Source organism: Ursus americanus, chromosome 3 (genome assembly GCF_024610735.1).
Source record: "Ursus americanus isolate L20-20 chromosome 3, mUrsAme1.1.p, whole genome shotgun sequence".
Classification (NCBI taxonomy): Eukaryota; Metazoa; Chordata; class Mammalia; order Carnivora; family Ursidae; genus Ursus; species Ursus americanus.
In genome coordinates, this window is record NC_142129.1 from 38,491,734 (window position 1) to 38,511,465 (window position 19,732).

At 35.0% G+C, this 19,732-nt stretch overlaps 1 long non-coding RNA gene across 1 annotated transcript in view; it reads right to left on the reverse strand.

Moving 5' to 3' along the window:
• Positions 1–19,732, reverse strand: part of LOC123789061 (uncharacterized) — a 1,398,020-nt gene that overhangs the window by 677,541 nt on the left and 700,747 nt on the right. Inside the window, exons 9-10 of the long non-coding RNA XR_006778655.2 lie at positions 16,700–16,826; positions 14,121–14,214 (exon numbers count right to left, since the gene is read on the reverse strand). This is a non-coding gene — a long non-coding RNA (uncharacterized LOC123789061). The remainder of the gene's footprint in view (positions 1–14,120; positions 14,215–16,699; positions 16,827–19,732) is intronic.

Genomic DNA, 19,732 nt, shown 5'->3' on the forward strand with positions numbered 1-19,732 from the left:
AAATCAGAAACTCTGAAACAAAGCTTTTGGGAAACAAATGAAGATGAGCAATCAAGTTAAACAAAAGAAACTAATGAATTATAAAAGCAATGAAACAATAAAATGAGTAAGTAACTCCAAAGGCTATATCTTTCTTAAGTAATAAAATAGACAAATAATATTCAAAAGTCAATGGAAAATGAGATAACATGAGTACATATAAATTCAAAGTAGAATAGGTATTATAAGAAAATACTGTGTGCAATTCTAAAACAAAATAATTGGAACATAATTTTTCCATGAGAAAAAAATGGTCTAAAAAAGAAAATTCTAAAACTATAAAATTCAAACTGTTATAAATAAGATGAATCCACAGTTTTATTCATGAACACTTTAAAATTTTCAACTCACAGAAAAGAGCTTTCTTACATACTTATAATACTATTACACTGAATAGTCATAAAAAAATCAGAGCATTCAAAAACATTGGAATAAACTTAAAATTATCATTGATTTGAAGAATAAAAAAATCAATAAAATTTTAATAAGAATTATAAAGAAGAATTGAATAAATGTAAAAAAAACCCTGCATCCTTTCATACGCAATTCAATATTGATGTTATTTTTTCATGTTAATGCATATAACCAAAGCTATTTCAGCTTTATAATTTTTGAGATATTTTAAAACTTAAAATAATTTGTTTTAAAAAAGAATAGCAAAATGCGGAAACAAAAATGTAGCCATTAAAGACGCTGTAGTTCTTTTTTCATAAAGTTGGAATTTAAATCAGTGGAGAGTTACTATTAAAAACTGTAACCGGTGGCACATTTGGTCAAATAGTTTTGAAAAAAATCATTAGATCCACATTTCTCAAAAACCAAGCAAATAACTCCAAAGTGAATTGGAAATAGGTTTGCCTGATAAAATATAGTACAAACAATTTAATTCGAACACCTGATAATCAACAGAAGTTTTCAATATAAGATATCCTATGCAAAATACACTAAAAATTATCAGCTTTTTATCTGAAGATTTAATTTAACAGTGTCTTATATTTTTATTTTCTAAATCTGGCAGCCACACAGACAAGTTAAAAAAACAGACATTATAAATTAATCAAAATTTAAAAAAAACCTAAAGAATAAAAGCAAGAGAATAATGCATGAAACTAATATATTTGACCACATAATCATTTTATAAGAAATGACTTTAAGAAGTATATCCTATATTTACTGAGAAGGAAAGTAAATAATTTAAATAATTTTTAATGTCACTCTTTCAAATCATTAAGAAAAGTATCCAAATAGACAAAAGAGATGACAAAATAATTCATTAAAAATATTAAAGGCTAATAAATATAAATTTCCATTTTATTCATAATTATATAAATGGAAATTTATTTTTTAATTTGAACAATTGTATTACTGAGGTACAATTTATATACATTAAAATTAACTGATTTTAATTGTATAATTCAATTAACTCTGACACACAGTCATGTAACCACGACCACAATCATGACATAGAGCAGTTGCATCACCCAAGAATTTCCCTATATCATTTCACACTAAGCACTGATCTGCTTTCTGTCATTGTGGCTTTACTTTTTCTAGAATTTCATAGGAATGGAATCATATTTTATGCAGAATTATGTTTTTGGATTCTTTCAGTTAGCCTAATTCTTTTGCAATTTATACATGCTGGAATGTATGTCTGCATATCATTCTTTTTTACTTCTGGGTAGTAGTCCCTTGCATATACAACAAATATATATTGTTCTATTAATTAAGAAAGAGCAATGCATGTTATGTAATGACGGTTTGTGGAAATAAATTGCTCAATTACCCTTTTCATGTATTATAAATAAGGAATAATATCATGTAGCACAGTAACAAACTACTGTATATCAGTAGTAGTACTTGGTAGATTTAATTTTGTTATTTAAATTACAAAGTAAGTAATATACACATATAATTCTGTTTCATATTAAATTTTAACTAATTTGGCAAATGTATTATAATAATCTATGTTACTTAATAAACTTATTTCATTCTGATCTCCAAATTCAGAATCTCTTGTTATTACCTTTACAATGAAAGGTTAACTTCAGATTATAAGATAAGCCATTGAAAAGTCTTAATATTTTCAACTCTTCAACTTGTGAATTAGTATTATTTGGGTTTTGTGCAACTTAAATTAACTATAGAAATATAAAGGTCGTTAAGACCAAAATAAGAACACAACAGTCAATCCGAATCTTCTTTTTCAAGTTTAGGTTTATTAAAACAGCCTCATTATTTATGTCAGTGGAAATTATAATAAGGTTTTTCTTTAAATTCATAGGACAAATTTATTTCAGAAACATACTACTTTTTACATTTAATTTTTAAAATTTTTTAAAAGATCTATTTATTTGAGAGAGAGGGCGAGAGAGCAAGCACAGGTTGGGGGAGGGGTAGAGGGAGAGAATCTTCAGCAGACTCTCCACTCAGGGCAGAGCCCAATGACACAGGATTCAATCTCATGACCCTGAGACCATGACCTGAGCTAAAGTCAAGAGTTGGTGTTTAACCGACTGAGCCACCCAGGCGTCCCTACTCTCTTTGATATTTTAAACTTTGATATTTTTAAACTTTGATATTTTTGCTTAGGTTTTTTTCTGACAATAGCAACAAAACCATTATCATATCTTAAAATCTTAGGGCCTAATAAATCCATGAAATCTTAGTAACCCATGTCCTTGATTAACAGGATCCTGTCTACATTAGTATCTATTTTTAATTCTGCCTTTACTTTTTTTTTTTTCTTTTAATACAAATTCTTGTGACCTGACCATAAATGTTTGAAAATAGTCTTGTCATCTCACTCTGAACTGCCTGGACAATTACCGAGCTGAGATCTGAGTAGCTTGTGTGGTGGGGAATGGACCTCCAAGCTTCCCACAGGATGGCGGTTTCTTCTTCTCATCACAACAGAAACTGTCCATCAGCCAAAATGTGCTGGGCAGCTAGCTGGTCTTTGCACAGAACACCTCCAAAGTGCCTCTCAGATCCAGGCTGCTGGTCTATTACTCCATTGACAAGGGCTTATCCCATTTGCACTCCACAAAGCAGAGGATTTGTCACAGAAACAGACACCCACTCTGTGATTCATCAGTACCCTGTGGAGGGTGGTGTGGGGGCACTTTTAAAATGCAGATGCCTAGATCCTCTTAGACCAATCAAATCAGGATATCTGGGAATGGGACCAGAATATCAGTGTTTTTAAAACCTCTCCTAATAATTCTAATGTATAGTCAATGTTGAGCTTCTGACAAAGGAAGAAAAATATAAAAAACTTCCACAAGGTGCCTTCTGAAAAATGATATATATGAGAAAAACGATGATGGATATGAGCATATTAAAATTGTCAAGTTTTATATGATAAAATATTCTGGAAAAATTTCCAGTGATCTACACTGCAGGAAGTATTGAAAAAATATTTAAAGACTGGGGTTCCTGGGTGGCTCAGTCGGTTAAGCATCCAACTCTTGATTTCGGCTCAGGTCATGATCTCAGGGTTGTGAGATCGAGTTCCTCATCAGTCTCTGTGATGAGCGTGGAGTTTGCTTGGTCTCTCTCTCCCTCTGCCCCTCTTCCCCACCCCCCAAAAAGGGAAATATATATATATATATATATATTTAATTTAATCAAAAATATTAAAAATATATATGTATACATACATACATATATATTTAAAGACAAAGGGTCAAGGATCTTACTTTCAAATAATTTCTATAATATTTTAAATAGGAAAAGAAAAACAATCTAAGAGATAAACAGCAAATGGTCTGAACGAAAAATTTACCAAACAAAATATGCCCAATGAACACTAAATCTCACAAGTAATCCAGAAAATATAAATTAAAATGAGAATGTTCTTTGCCTTGTAAAGAGAGTCATAATATTCAGGGTAAGTATCCTGAAATATTGTTGGTGAGTGCACAAATCACATCTTTTCGAGACAAATTTAACACTTCCCACACCGCTTAAAAATTTGGCAGTTCATACATACAAAGATAAATGTAGAGTGATAGTCATTGAAACAGTGCAAGAGTAAAAATTTAGAAATGAAATAAATGGCACACACAAAATCTAATGACCTAATAAATAACTGCAGCTTTTATTGTTTCTGGATAGGAAAGTCTATGGTGTAGTAATAAACATCCCCAAACCTTAGTGGCTTTTAACACAAAGGCTTATTTCTTACTCAGGCCTCAAGTCTCTGTATCTCCTCACGTCATGGCCTTGCCTGATGCAGCAACCGTTGTTTTGAACCTAGTAGTCACTAAGGCAGAGGCAACAGACCTAGAGGATCTGTCACCAGCAATTAAATATCCTGGCCAGGGGCGCCTGGGTAGCTCAGTTGGTTAAGCGCCTACCTTTGGCTCAGGTCAGGACCCCAGAGTCCTGGGATCGAGCCCGAGTCAGCTCCTGGATCAGCAGGGAGTCTGCCTCTCCCTATGCCTTTCCCCTTGCTCACACTCTCTGTCTCTCTTAAAGGGATGGATAAAATCTTTAAAAAAAATGTAAAAAAAAAATATATATATATATAAATATAATATATATATTTAAAATATATATATGTGTGTGTGTGTATATATATATATATCTTGGTCAGGAGGTGGCACACATTCTTTCCACTAATAGAATGCAGTGACACTTTATTTACAGTGAAGGAAATATTGATAAAATGTTAAACAATATCAATCTGTACAACAAGGTGGGTAGCACAGCAATAGACTACTGCACTTTGTGCGTGCCTGTGTGTTGATGTGTTTACATCTGTGGAACATTGTACTGGGGGGCTCATTTCCTGTTGCCCCCCAAATGATGGCTAGGTCCAGATCCCTCTCTTAGGCTTACAAAGAGGAAAGAGAAAAATAACTCTCAAAATATTATCTCCACTCAAAAATCTTCCCCTGAACCCTGCCGCACCTGCTCTATAAGGAGAGGACCAGAGCTTTATGGGAAAGATGGTTTTAGTGATGGGAGGTATTAGGGGTGAGAGGGTACTTTCTTCCCTCCCAGCAGGGGAGGGTGTGGGAGTCCCACTTCACTCAAGGCCAAATAAAGGGACAGTTCTGAGAAGCTGGCCGGTGGATACTGAGAGTGGTTTTCTCCCAAGACGAGCACTTATCTTCCTTCTCGCTGCGTGCTTACTCAGTTGCTGAAACAGGCTTCTCTATTGTGGCTAAAATAGTAAAATGTGGTGATGAAGTTTCTGTGAAAATTGGACCTCTGTTTCTGGAGGTTGGAACTATGAATTTTGAGACTGAAGACTACCTCTGTGAGGTTTCTGAAGGTAGAGGCTTTTGAGAGTAGCCACCGACAGGTTTCTGAAGGTAGAGGCTTTTGAGAGTAGCCACCGACAGGCTGAAAAAGATCTTTGGATTGGATAGTACGCATGAGAGGTGGACAGCAGGCTCCCATGATCAGTCTCTGTACTTCCTGGAGAAGAAACAGAGTTTCATAAAGAAGCATGGAGCCTAAGGTAGGGTAAGATCTGTTCATGCCCAGGCTCTGTACGGAGGATACAGATGTCAGTCAGGGCCAAAAGGGACAAAGGTTGTTCACCCTCAGGTGTTTCTACATGACATCTGGACTGCAAGTGAACTTAAAATCCTTCTCATGAAATCATATGCACTGTAAACTCATAAGCCACAAACCAGGGAAGGCCACCAGTGAGGAGAAAACCTGAAGGAAACAGGACAAACCAACATGAGCCTGGGGTCTTCTCCCACTGCTTGTGACAAGTTTCCATTCATAGGAAACCCTTGATCCCCCCACTTTCCTCTTCCCAGTTCCATTCCCAGAAGGTCAAGACTCAGAGGGTTGGGGCCTCAAGTGAAAGAATGGGCCATGGTCTCTTTTCCTTCCTATTTTAAGTCCCATGACCTCTCCCTCCCCCCCCCCCATGAGGAAAGGAAAAGAAAATACAAGCGAGGAATGCTAGAGAAAGGAAAACTATTGAATTTGATATTAGAATCTTATTACGTACTGAATACTGACAAACTTTAATAAGTAAAAATAGTCAGAAATTTAAGGGAAGAGGTACTTAACAGAGGGGATGTGAACACATTGCTTACAAAGATACAAGCCATAAAACTAAAACCACATTATGTTTTATCAAATGAATTATGACTCTTCAATAAACAGGTTACCCATAGGTAGAATGATTACATGTTTATATGTTCATGGAAAATATCTTGGCAAGTTATATATTAAATTATTAACAGTGGTTGGTTATCTCTAAGAAGCAAGATTAAAGAGGGTGGTATTGTAAAAGGGAAGTTCTATACTTTCAGATTGTAAGACTGCTTTATAGACCTCTTTATAACAAAATATATTAATTTTACAATTGCAGATTAATAGAAAATGACTTCACAATTCAACTGCATAAAGTTCAAAACTACTATATGCCTATGGAAGGAACAGAATAAATTCTGTCTTGCTTTTCAGAAATAGTTGGGTTTCTTTACATTTAAATATTCATTAGTGTCGTAGAAAGGGGATAATCACAAACTAAAACTGGCCGTGTCTTAGCTAATACATTTTGCTTCTATTGTTTATAAAGGACAAGAATTTTTGCTTATAATTGCCTTGTCATGAATGGCCACCTCTCAATTATATGTGGTAATGACAGACAAAAATTGCATGGATGATTAAAAGCCGCAGATAATACCCTCATGTAATTTTAGGTAGTATTTTCAATCTTTCTTTCCATGTAAGCTCTCAACAGTACTATTAGCAATTACGAATACAAACTGGTTCAGGTTTTACAGCCTCTCTGTCATCCTCCTCCTGCACTGTGATGGACCTATTGACACGAAGTGAAATGAGTGGAAAGTAGTCATCAACAGAAAGGAGGGGGAGAAGGAGGGGCTCTAGGAGTCCAGCGCCATGTCATCAGGATATGAAATCCAAAAGTGAAATATAAAACGTTAATTGTCCTGAATTTATGTGACTCTATTTCTCAAATAAATGGTAGGCAGATGTCAATAGCTCACTTACATTTTATTACTAAGGCGGTTCTCTGTTTATCCACAGCTTCTCAGATCCCTGTTGTCAATTATGGCATTATACCGCATGAAGATGTTTTAATGATGGCAAACTTGATAAATGGACACTATTTTTATTATTGCCTTTATCTTCCATCAATTCAGTGATATCAATTCCGACCCATATAAAATCAACCATGGGCTGTTAAAATGGCTTTTTAAGAGAGTGGCATATTCAGTGAAATGAAAACAGTGTCTTGATAATTGTCTTTTAGCACTAGGACATTCTTTTCTAGTGGTGGCAGCTGCTCTCTCCTTCTGTCTCTTATTCTGTTGACTAACTGGGCTTAACTATAGTGACTAACTCATCTACCCTCACTGGCTTCTCTTCCTCACCTCCCAGTGTTTAATGGTATTCCCTGTCCTTTGATTCTCATTCTCTTTTTTCATGTATTAGAAATATTGGAGTTCTATTTCCTTCAGTTCCTCATAGAAATATAGTTATCTTTCCTACTTTGGAGCATGTAAAAAGCCCACTCTCTTCCATTTCCTGCACTTTTTTTAAAAAAACCTCAGCCAACTAATTCTTATTCAACTCTCCAGTAAGGTTCTGATTCCCTTCACGCAACCAAATGTCATTTTACAAGATTACACTGCTGTCAGGATTAACTCAAAAGTCTTATCATTAGATACCAATGGAGCTAAATTTTACAGTACTACTTTTCCCTTATTTCTTGTGCTGTCCTCAAAAATCTCAACCCCAAACTCTGTTGGTCCAAGGGTCCAATGTATTGCATTTAAATGCCCTATCCCATTCAACTACCTTATGCTTTCAAAAAAGAACAAGTCACTTCAAAAAATTACTGATGTTTAAGGAATATATCTCTTATTATTCTATCAATCATAAAATAAAATATTCTGAAAAAGTTCCTTCCTGGTTTCCAGGAAGAGTGATCATCTGCTATAGTCCTTTCTAAATTTTGTTTTGTTTTATTTTTAACGACCTTTCCTGATCACCTGATGCGTGAAACACAAGAGATAACTCTCCAACAGCATATTTTATCTAAATAAACACTGGTGTAGCCATTTTGTTGAAAAAGTATACCCTATGGATGTAAACACAACACAATTTTATTTTTAAATTTTATTCAGTGGGGCTGCTTATTTTTCCTTCCACTGGATGAAAATGTGTGCTCTATGACTTTCGGGCTGAATCTAGAGTAATAAATTGTTCAAGATTTATCTCAAGTTATAAAACATGGCCTCAATTTAGACGTTAGAAGTGTTCAGTGTAAGACATTAATCAATATTTCAATCCTCATTCAAAGCATTGCAACAGTTTTCACACACACACACGAACGTGCACACACACACACACACAAACACACCCCTTACAAAATCCTTTGCCTTCCCCAAATCTGATACCTTTTTTATGCCCTTGCCTGAGGGGTTCCTGAGAATCTTGGTCCAGATCTTTTTTTATTCTCTTTGTAATACTGACCTGATGTCTTTAGTGGCAATTACTGCTTCTTGGTGCCTAAGTTGAAATTCGAGTTTTGACATCCTCTTACACTGACATTTTTAATGGCTCAGAAAAATTCCTTCACAAGTACACTGTTCGCATCTCAAATATCAAGAGAAACTTTCCTTACTTTCCTTAATACAAAGATATAACTCATGTCAACTTAGCAGAAAAGGTAAATGGCTTACGCAAGAAAATCTAAATTTTAATTCAGGTATACCGAATCCTTCATAGGTTGTCAGAGTTATACAGTAGCTTCACATTCAAAAATGAAAACTACATATCTGGCCTGAGAATAAGCTGTCAAGAGGAAATGACCTATCTAAATGTCGAGAGAAAGAAATTCAGATACATGGTTTGTGATATGTTAAATATTAAATAAGAACATATTAGGAAAATTAGTAGAGGGCTTGACTATCTAAATTAACCAAAATATCCTCAAAATAGTCACAAATTCTAGGTGGACTACACTGATGAAAATGGTACAAAATTCAACCAGCCTTGTGAACTTGAAGTTCAGAGAAAATATAAAACAAATAATACATCCCCCAAGTAAAAATAAAAACCAATGTCGGTCAGTTACAGATTAAGCAAGGTTTGCCTTATAATAAAGATTTAACAATCAAAAGCTCAGAAGTTTAGTAACGGAAGACTTCTTAGCGAAGACTACATAGATGAGTACAATTGGACCCAGATATATGTTTTCAGACACAAAAATGAAGAGAATATCACTTTTTCCAATTGCTACTGAATCTTTTTTAACATTAGACACTTGATAAACTATTGTGTTAATATTCTGGTATAAGACTGAAAAAATTTTTAATGAAAATGAGCTTGTTTTAGCCAGGGTCTTTTTGGTTTGAAGGAAAAAGAAATGCCATTCAGAAAGGGTAAGGCGGTATTTGGGGTTTTGTTTGTTTGTTTTAAAACAGAATCTCAGGGACCCAGGAGGACAAAATTTGGGCTTCAGATAAACTGGAAACAAGGCATGGCAAGTCTGGTACCAAAGAACTACACAATAACTTGAACTTCTGATTTCCTTTTCAGGTGTGTGCTACTCTTCTTGCTTATCCGATTAACGGTCTTCTTTTGCCCTTTGCACATGGACCACTGTAGCCACTGGTGCTGACATTAAACTACTGTACCTCTGCTAAGAGCCATTCATCTCCCCTACAAACTATCTGGTAGGTTCATCCTAGCCCCTCTAGTCCAGCCTGCCATTGACAAAGAGACAGATTTTGTGATACAGTTTCCCCTTCTAGGAATATGGCTATTATTGCTTTGATTTTGAACCAGGGGACAGAGCAGTGTTTAATCAATTGTTACATTGTTAGATTTGAGGAAGATCTTACAATGTAATTATTTCAGTCCTTGTCTCTTACTGCAGTAGTCCTAGGATAACAGCTTCACAAATGCAGATTAAGGAATAGAATGCAAAAACTAACATGCCACTTGTTTTACCAATATCTCTCTCTGTTCTTTTCTGGAACAGCTCTGATTTTAAATGTGCATCACCTCTCGCTCAACTAGGGTTGAGTAGGAAGACTGCCTCTGGACAGCAGAAGTAGACTCTCCTTAATTCAAGAAGAATTGTTTGTGTAAAATAGTTTTTCCAGAACTATTTGAAGATATGAAAGATTAGTCCTGATATGCTGTTACTCTTCTGCCCAACTTTAATACTTAGGATTCTCCTAGTTAAATTGATACAGAAATGCGGAAATGCATATGAGGGCCTTTACCACATGTAGGGCTCAGTAATAGGTATTTAGAAGATGTATTTTGAATTAATATGATTTCTACATGGCATTGCATATATCTCACTTTCTCTTCAAGTTTCAGTTTCTTAAATTATTTTTCCATATGACCAATGCCTAGTATGTCCTTTTTTCCTGCTATCCATCTCTGTGTTTTTCTCTATGGGGTATATTGTAATTTGAAGACACAATTCCATTTAGCTTCAAAGAGTCTGTTTCTCTAGGCTACACTGGGAAAAGCTAGACTATTGGGGGAGTGAACAGAGAGTTTTTAAGTGCTAGATCTCTGAGCCAAGACCCTTCCTTACTCCTCTGTGTCTATTTTCCGAGTCCCATGAGCTTTCCCATAGTAAAGAAACATCTGCTTTCTGGGTTCATTTCTCCTCTTGCACTCCCCTTCACTCAGTTATTAATAATTCGTGCTCAAGCTCTGCAACCCCCCAATAAGATCCCAATCATACAGTCATAGCATCTACAGAAATTATATTCAAGAGACTTTGATCCACCTAGGTTTTTATTAAATCTGTTTGTGTCATATGAAGGCTCAGAAGTATTGACTGCTGCTTCCAGAAACATATCTCCTCTCAAAAACATTCACATATTATTATAAACAAAACACATCAGGCATCAGGACTTTGGGTTTAACAGACCAATATTAATTGTCCTCTTTTTCTTGAGGGATAAAGTTTCCATCATCTTAAAAGTTTCCAACAAAATATATTTATTTCCCTCTGCACTGATTCTGCCTCAAAAATGCAAATCCTACACTAATTAGTTCATTAATTCAACAAACATCTCAGTTCCTAGGAAGACCAAGGAGAAGGGAAAAATATGTATAAGACACTTTTTCTGCATTCAAAGAGTAAAGACATGTAAACAAATAATGGCAAGACAGAATAATATGTGCTAGAATAGTTTGTACTTGACAGTAAGTGGGAGTATAATGGATAAAGAGAACGGTTCTATCCAAAAGCTTTTGATCAGAGTGTATAACAAACAAATTAGATTACTCACAAGTACTTAAGCTACTTTCTTTAAAATATGAGTTAAGTCCTTTCTGGATACGCTTTAATTGCTTCAAGTCCCTGAGTAACACTCAATCATCAATTAAGTATTTATTATCTCCCATATGCATAGCATGGTTTTAGAAGCTACAGAAGACACAGAATATTTTCAAAGCACAATCTCTGTCCAAAAAAGTTTATACAGTCCAGCACGTTCAGTAAATCAAAGTACAGTTCTATCAACTGGGAATAGGTATTTCTAACTTAGCTGGCCTGGTTAGATTTCTTTGCTTAGGAAATGATTACGATAGGAACATACTTAGATGATTTTAATTTGAATATTCTGCTTAGCTTACTGCCAGATCTCTTGGCCCTGCTACTTAAAAAAAGTTCCCCTTAGGGGCGCCTGGGTAGCGCAGTCGTTAAAGCGTCTGCCTTCGGCTCAGGGCATGATCCCGGAGTTTCGGGATCGAGTCCCACATCGGGCTCCTCCGCTGGGAGCCTGCTTCTTCCTCTCTCACTCGCCTGCTGTGTTCCCTCTCTCGCTGTCTCTCTGTCACATAAATAAATAAAAAAATCTTAAAAAAAAAAAAAAGTTCCCCTTAAACCTCACAAATTCTTTTAAGCCCCCCCCAAAAAAAACAAAAACAAACAAAAAAACAAACAAACAAAACCAAACCCGGAAGAGGGCCAATGATGTAATGATTACCCAGTCCAAGCTGGTAAGGAAAAAAGAATGGAATGGTATACACAGAAAGATATCAGTAGAATTTAGAGAAAGCTAAATAAGAATTGCAGAATAAATTAGAAAAAAATAAATTAGAAAAAAGTCCTTACCCACTTCAGGTGGGTAAGGTTTTTTCAGTAATCTCAGGATATGGAGATTTGGAAAATTATATCAGAGACCCATAGCATTTTATCTTTTGTAATAATACTAGTAGTCACAGCAACTTTAGTTACCAACTTTGGAATGCCTACTACATTCCAAACTCTGGGAATCAGCAGGCAGCTAAAGTTATCAGACTTGTGCTTTAGAAATATCTGGTAGGAACCAGACTATAGAAAGGCCAGGATGGAACCAGAAAAAAAACATGCAGAAATTTTCATCATTAAGAGCAAACAGTAGTATGGAGTAGGACACAACAGTTGGAGGAAAGTGAACACATTCAAGAGATGGCTAAGAGGTAAAATTAAAGATATTGAATTGATTAGTCACAGTTCCCCCATGGCATAGAAAGAGAAAAGATGGCTTTCCATAGTTCTGTCTTGAATAGCTGTGTAGATGTCCTATGAGAAAGCTGAATGAGAAGTCCGTTGACAGCTGCTACCCTGAGCTCAGGAGGTACTTTCAGATATGAGATTTGAAATTCATCATCACTTAAATTATTTTTGATATTAGGAGATTAGACCAGGCCATTCAAGGAGAAGATGCAAATAGGGTAAAAAGAGCTCATATAATTTCATTTCATCCTGAAGGTATTTGATGAAGTAGGTTTATCAGACCCATTTTGCAGTTGACAGACTGAAGCTCTGTTAGAGTTCATGAGTGAGTAAGTAATTAGTTTGGGACTTGACCCCAATATATGTTTGATTCCAAAGCCCACAACTGCATCCATAAACTAGACTATAATTTCATGCTTATAATTATGATTGTTAACTTATATACTATAACATGTATGTCCTTATGCTATCGTTTACAGCCTACAAGTTTACACTTCATTATTTTCTTTTCATTATAAAGTTTTGAATAAAAACTCAGGTTTTATATAGCTACATATCTGACCTGAGAGTTTATGCCTATTTCAATAAAATTATTAGTTCCAAGACAGACATGACCACTATTACTTTAAAGGATTTACTCCATCTCGGTATGTTGTACTCTACATACTGAGCACAAACACACATGCATACACACACACAACCACCAACTCTGCTTAGATTAAAAAGAATGAAAGATTGTGTATGGAAATCTTCACATAACTGGAAGAAGGAGGTAACTCTTATAAAGAAGTAGTGAACCAACTCCGTAACAACTGATCAGGATGGTGTTACCGTTCCCCTCTGCTTGACTGAAGTTTAGACAGGTATCTTCCTGACTCTAGGCCCCTGACGTCCCTTTTCTTAGTTCATTTACTTTATCAAACTTGGTAATTTTGACGTCTTTCTCTGCCCCTTTGAAATATATGTAAATCCTGTCCCAGCTTTTTTGACAGTTTTACAATCCATGAAATGTCTTTGTTAGGAACCTGGGAAACATCTATTTAAAATGTAAATACCGGGGGTGCCTGGGTGACTCAGTCAGTTAAGCATTCGTTCCGGCTCTTGATTTCGGCTCAGGTCATGATATCAGAGTCCTGAGATCGAGCCCTGAGTCAGGCTCTGTGCTGAGTGTGGAGTCTGCTTCAGATTCTCTCCCTCTGCCCCTCCCCGTGCTTGCTCGCTCGCTCTCTCTGCCTCTCTCTTAAAATAAATAAAATCTTTAAAAAATAAATAAAATAAAATAAAATGTAAACATTGAAGAAGAGAGCAGCCCTCTCCTGTAGTCTGTGGACGAGTAGACTAGTAACTTCAATGGATGTTGACTGCCTAACGTAGATAACCTAATCACAGATAAAAACATTTGCAAACTCAGGAAGGAACAATTCAACATGCTCTACACATCCCCACCGCCACCCTCCCATTTCTGGCTCCCATTTCCACTCCCTCCAGTATTTTTCCACTAGCTCATCCAGCACTAAAAACACTTTCTCCTTTCATTTTAGTGGAATTGAGGTTAGTCTCTCTCTCTTATTTCAAAAATCTTAAATAAAGTCTTCCTTACCTGTTTAACTTTGTCTGGTGCAATTTTTATTTTGACGTGAAGTTTTAAACAGAACTGCAGACCAAGGATGACATCCAGAAGAGTCAGAGAGGCCCTAAAGGAGAAGGGAGGACTGTTATAGCCCTTGAATCCCAGGGGAGATTTAGCTTATCACACAAAAATGCAAAACACTTCCTAATTATTGAAAAAAGATCTAAGGAAAAGTAGAAAGGTATAAATGAGCAAGCCAAATCCATGGAACAGTGAAGAGAAAAGGTATTCTAAAGCAGGGAAGTTCATCTCCAATCACTAGATGTCAGTAGCACCCTCCCAGTTGTAGAAACCAAAAAAACGTGTTCAGGCTTTGCCAAATGTCCCTAGGGGGGCAAAATCACCATGTTTGAGAATGACTGGAATAGACTGAAATAAAACCTATATATGTACATAGTTATTGAGTTCCCTCCAACGGTTCCAATTTTCATACTGAAGTGTTTATACGTCACAAAGCCTAGTAGTTCTCCAAATGATCTATTTTTGTAAGTAATATATGGTCTGTGGAACACATAAATGTGAAGTACAACAATTGCTTAATTGAAGTTTATTAACCAGCTGGCACAGTTACGAAAAAGAGAGTCCTGCCAGTTATTTCATATTCACTCACCCCTGTGCTCATGAAGGCAAGTGACTGGGTCGAATGAATACATTCACTAGTTCAATGTGAATTTGAATCTGTTTGATTATGGGCCCACAGAGTCAGAAATACTTCCACACTTGAAAATTTATCAGAAAATATGTATGAGTTTAGAGTTGTTGAAGCTCTTCAAATTTTCTTCATGGATTTTTACAATCACTTTTTCTGAGTCACTTATTTTTACTTTTGAGATATTCAGGCTCAATTCTGATCAGGTATGGACTTATCTTATTCCCCTGGGATGCTTTCTTTCAAATTAGACCATCGGCCTGGTATAAAGAGCATCCTAACGGTGATTTATCTGGCCTACCATCTTTGTTTACCAGGATGGCTTCGAAAAATCTCAATACCAAAAGGTTTGTCTCTGCTAGCATTTAACCTTCTTGCTCTGAAACACTGGTTTATCAGATAAAATATATCTCTAAAATGGTTCCATATTGCTTTAACAAAGTCTATCTGTAAACTTTTGAATGACATCAACATTTCAGTCAAGAATAAAAAACCTCAGATATTTGTAGTTCAATTTTTGATTTTAAAAGATCTCCTTTTGTTAAGTGTAGTCTACAGTAATGTTTCACTCTGAATAAAAGCTTAACCTTTGTCAGAAATTAATGTCAGTGTCATTAAATTGGCTGTACAGCTAACTCTGAAGGAGAATTGCTAATTATTACAAAAAAGGGGGATGCAAATGAAAATAATATGGAAATGTTTGATCTCAGCTAGAAGAACTAAAAATAATCCAACAACAAATAATACCACCTAAGCAGCTCTTAGGTATGATTTTTGGCTTCCACTATAAATGTACTTTTGAAATTTTTCATATGTAGTTCTTGGGATGATACAATTCCAGGACCAATAAGGTCCTTTGCACTTAGGGAAATGATAAGCTTTTTTATTTTTCCAATGTTTTGAAATAAAAACTGCATTTCCTGCTACTTGTATATAAATTTTTATGCTTTTTCGAGAGAGAACAGTTATGGATAGAACTGAGAGAGAACTGCACATTATTTTTCAGGGCAAATGAAAATTCATGTCTGCTACAATGACCCCTTAATATACCAAAGTAGGAATTATTAGTCCTCTCCTATCCAATGGAAAATGAAGTTTCCATGAAATAAAATCATTTATAAAGAGCAGGTTCTTTGTGCATGTTCTGAAATGACTGACCTTGAATTATTTTATTAAAATAATCATAAATAGAGAGGTTTATATTTTTAATTATCGGGGATATCATGGAAAATCAATAAAATGGAGAGCACATTTAACTATCAAGATTGTATTCCTTAACAATTCATGGGAGAAAAAATTTCATATACCAAAAAACTGAAAAACCATTCAATCCCTAAATAATTAGAAAGGCTGGGGCACCTGGGTGGCTCAGTTGGTTGAGAGTCCAACTCTTAGCTTCAGGAAAGTCATACAATTTTCCAGGACAGGTTTAAACTTGGGTTTTTATAGAAGCTCATTTCAAAGTCTTTTGAGAATTGAAGGCTAGACTCCCAACAGCAGCAAGTTCCAAGAATACACAAACAGAAACAGTGACCACCTATTTGAACCTGTACCAGCTTTTGTTTGTTTATTTGTATCTGTAACATGTACCTGAGGAGTATGCATAGAGTCTCAGTGCCCTGCCATTTCCATATCTAAAGCGGATACACTGTTTTTATTTGTGCACATGTGCGTACTGAAGGACACAGCTCATAAAAAGTAGTAGTTGAAAACAGAAGACTGTGTTTTAGCATTGTCATTCAACTACTGTCAACGACTTCTCAGCTGCATGCCAAAAATTATTTTCCAAGAAAAAATAATTTTAATGATCAATCAGCTAATAAATTAAGTCTTTTCTCAACATTGATAAAGAATTAGAAACCAGGTAATATAAAGAACTGGACTGTCAAATTAAAGTTACCTGAATCACAGGACTTATCCAATATCAAGTTTTGCCCATAATTTCAAGCACAGTTCCCATACACAAAGCAGGGGAGGTCCTAAACCCGTGGAGCAATTCCCCAGACTCCTTCTGGATCTGACATTCTCTGGAACAGATTAATGTATGAGGTTAGTAGGTAAGGCTTATGGTCACTTTGCTTACATAAAAAAAAAATAACTATTTGGTTCATGCAACATTTCAATTTTCTACTCAGTGCATACAGTTAATGTGCCATTTTTCTAGACAGCTGTGCCCCATAAATCCATGGATTGCTGGTTTGTTTGTCATAAGGAATCCTAGACAACCAGGAATATTCTGCTAAAAGCATTCCATAGTTAAGAGTTCTCCTGCTAACAACACATGTTTATTAGTAAGCAATAAGAGCTGTTATCAGTATGTTCACAAAGAAAACAGACCAGGTTACCTGCTTTTTGTATTCCCAAGACCCATCTACCCTAGCTCTAAGGAAGTGAACAGACTCTAGACTTTGCTGCAAAAGTGAAAAAATGTCTGATATATCACATAATGGTAAAGGCCTGTTCTTAAAGAATCAGTCAAATTATACTTCCTGTCAGGAAAAAAAAAAAATTTACTTTCTTTTTCCAACATGTTAAAAGCATTCACTTTCATCCACTTTTCCACCACCTCATTTCTAAATGAACACTGTAAAGATGCAAGTTTAAGGTCCTATATTTAATCATATTTGCCATTTTAAGGGTATATCCAAATCTCATGTTAATCTGGACTTAGTATTTTTGCAACCAACCAGTTTCCAAATTGTAACAGAATTTAAAACGTGAATATCTTAATAAAGCTAGTTTGGGGCCTCATCAAAATATTCAAAGTTTTGAAAATCCCCTCATCAACCATATTTGCAGGAGGTCTTTGAAAGCATTTGATGCTCTCTTTAAATAGAGAATAGCATTAAAAAAAAAATGACTAACTGGCTGTGATAGGAAATACCCATGAACTGATCAAATTAAAAGATCTATATGTTATGTACTTCCAAATTTGTCACCATCTGTCATACAACTTCTGATTTTTTATGGACTCCGTGAAGTACAGTGGTATCTTTAGGGAATATATAATTGCTAAGAAAAGCCCTAACCTGGCTTCTTGCTATCTTGATATAAAAGGTTCAGCTGAGATATTTTGAGTTTCCTTTTTGTTGTGTACTATGGAAATTTATACAACTCTGGGAATTGCATCACATTAACATTAAAGATAGATGAAAGTATGTTTTCTTGTTTTTTGTTTTTGTTTTTAATGGGAGAAAAGAGAATATGAAAGGGAAGCTAGAATAAGAGAATTGTCAAGTTATTTCCATCATAGGTATTCTTAGGTAGAGCAGTTTTAGGAAAGAACACAGGGAAATTGACAAAAATCTGTCTACGACTATGTAATCTGTGGTATGATTTACCATAAATCCAGTGACACAGTTTGATGATCACTGTATTAAAGCATTAGATTATCTAACAAAATATTTTAAAATGTATGACTAGATAATTCATGACTGTTAGCATCTAAACAAGTATCACTCTGCAGTTATCCAGCAGATAGATGGCAGAGCTCTGATGGGGTTCTGATCTCACTATATCTACAATGCAAGGGAGAAGGACCAAAGAGTGAGGAAAAGCACCTGAAATGAAGATGTATGGTCTAAATTACAAATTCACTCTATTTTCAGTATTTTTCTTAGGACACTAAAGGTAGTTGAGACTTCCAAATTTTTTGAATGAACTTAAATCCTGGAGCTCTTAATCGCAGTGTCCGATATTACAAAACATAAAAGTGCCAGTGCTTGAACTCTTGATTACTGCCCAATGTTCAATTAAACAATATCCAATAGAAATATGAAATATTTTTTATATTTTCTATGGACAATTTCTAGATATTATAGTATCTTTTCTTTGTAAGACAATTTGGCAATTACTTTTTTAATTAAGATTTTTGTCTTGTTCCCTATCTCTCCCCAAAAGAGCTTAAATTACTGGATGCATGTTAAAATAATTAACACGCAACATTTTCTATTTATGGCATCAAGATTAGGCCAAGATTAAAATATGTATTCCAGTACCTTTAATTTGAGAAAAAATCACATATTAAGTGATCTAGATTGTTGCCCACTTTAAACAACTCATACTTATATTGCATGTTACAAAGAATAAATTTAAAATTGCCCAAAGAAGAAAAATTCCCGACTCATCTATGCTAACAGTCATTATTTTGTTTCTAATAGGACTTTCAAAGAAAAAGTTTGCTTTTCACAATCTTGAAGGATTCTGCTATTTTCTCTACCCACAGAAAAGAAGGATTTTGTGTTCAGAATCATTGATTGAAAGGGACTGGCTTCTGCTTTCTTCAGATTAATCTTACAATAGTTATTTCCTTGAGCAGCCATCAAATACATAATATTAGCATAAAACCATAACTTTGCTTTTCACTTTTGCCAATATTAAGATTATACTGCCATCTGATTCATAGGCCGGTTTACAGGCATCCATCAAGTTAAATATATTTTGGACTCTAAAAATAAATTACTCATCAGCTTTTTATTAACTCTATGTCATGTATATTCAGACACACAGACACGTGATCAAGACAAACATTGTTTAATCTTACAGGAGCATGGGAGAATTTAGATAGAATTTATGTAAGATTTGCAACTATTAAGAAACTGGTTATAGGAATAAAATACAATTCTGAAAATAAAAGAAAATATGGTCAGGGGATAAGAATTTAAACATCCACACTTTTTGTGGGTAAAAAGTTTATAAGTGATTAAATTGGTGGATAAACTATTTAACTTGTGATGAGAATGGACCCATATATATTTATTCTATGCACATAATAAAAAGAGATGGAAACTCACTCAGGAGTCTTCTGAAATCTGAGAGTATCTTAACCTTTCCTAAGCTATGAGGTTGTTTCCTTTCACACATACTTCAATAACAAAAGTATCATGGTAACTCCCACTTTTGAATAACAACATTATTGTTATTAAATACACTA